The following is a 1,627-nucleotide window of genomic DNA, read 5'->3' on the forward strand; positions in this document are numbered from 1 at the left end:
CCATAGCGACCCAGTGAGGCCCGCTCGGCATCTGGCCGGGCCCCACTGTGCCCCGGGCCCCGCAGCGGCTGCCTGGTGATTGTTACGCCACTGGTAACAAAACTGAGTAACTTCCGCAATGTAGTTAGAAGCTTCTCATTCGCTCAGCAGGAACGTGAAAGCAAAATGTGCAGGTTTGACACCTGACCTCTCCCAGCCAATCAGATGTTCACAAGCTCCACTTCTACAGCGCATGGGCGACTCGTTATACCGCGCACGGAACTGGCGATCAGCCAAGAATATATTTAACCCCTTGCTGACCGCGGTGTTCCCTCCCCTTCCTGTACCGGCCATTTTTCAGTGTTCAGCGCTGCGGTACTTTGACTGACATTTATTCCGTCATGCAACGCTGTACTGATATGAATTTTATACCATTTTTTGGGGGGACAGATAGAGCTTTCTTTTGGGGTATTTAATCACCACTGGCGGGTTTTATATTTTACTATATTCAGGAGAAATTACCGAATTAAAAAAAACCTGTAAATGTAAAAAAAAAAACAACGTTTCCCCACGTTATGTTATAAAACATTTATTATTACCCAATTTTTTGGTAAAATATAAAAGACGGGGTCACGTCGGGTAAATAGACACCAAACATGTCAAGCTTTAAAATTGAGTGCGCGCGCGAAACCTCAAAAAACGATAATACCCCAAATTTCCCATAGGCGACGCTTTAAAAGGTTTTACCGCCTCATCAGTCTCGTGTTATCGGTGATTGACGGGCCGAGAATGATCGCTCTCACTGCGACGTTCGCGGCGATATGTAACGCGTGTACCGCAATTGTCGTTTTCGCGCGCTGGTGCACCGGACGCATGTTTACTTTTATATGTGCGTATACGTGGGGGAGGGGGACTTAAAAATGTTTTTTCTTTTTTTTTTTCTTTTATATGTGACTTATTTTTTTTAAACTCTTTTTATGTTTTTTTTTTTTTTTTTACACTTAATGTCATTGCTATCACATAGAGCAGTGCTCCCCAACCTTTCTATCGCCGCGGACCGGGGGACGTTGATATACATATAATTATTACATTAAATACGTATCTGTATTTATTTCATTAATATTAATGGAGGTTGGAGTTACGCCGAGGGTCACCAGTACTGTGTGGGCGGCAATATAACATATAATTATATATATCAGTGGTCAACGAATACCACCCAGCTACAATCCCCCCAAGCCAGCCATCACCCACAGACTCCCCAACCTTACCTACATCCAGGCTGCAGCACCTCTCCTTGGCGGCCAGCGGAGGGGTCACAGGAGAGGAGGATCCTCACTCGCGCTGACCCACATACCAGGATGTGGCTGTGGGTGCCTGCAGAGACGTGTATAGGCTCCGCCTCCGCCAGGCTAACAGTGACAGCGTCAATGACAGGAAGCAGCCTGATGTATTCGGATCCCCTCACAGCACACACGCCGCTACATACAGCTGTCCCTCCGTGTGTGTCACAGACTTTACTGCGGTTCATTGTACAAAGTTTTTACAATGAACCGCAGTAAAGTCTGAGACACGGAGCTGGAGGAGGGACAGCTGTCAGTACACACTGCGGGACGGGTGGCTGCGGCAGAACGTGGATGCAGAGTCGGGA

The sequence above is a fragment of the Nanorana parkeri genome, unplaced genomic scaffold (genome assembly GCF_000935625.1).
Source record: "Nanorana parkeri isolate BGI_ZX_2015 unplaced genomic scaffold, ASM93562v1 scaffold2546, whole genome shotgun sequence".
NCBI lineage: Eukaryota > Metazoa > Chordata > Amphibia > Anura > Dicroglossidae > Nanorana > Nanorana parkeri.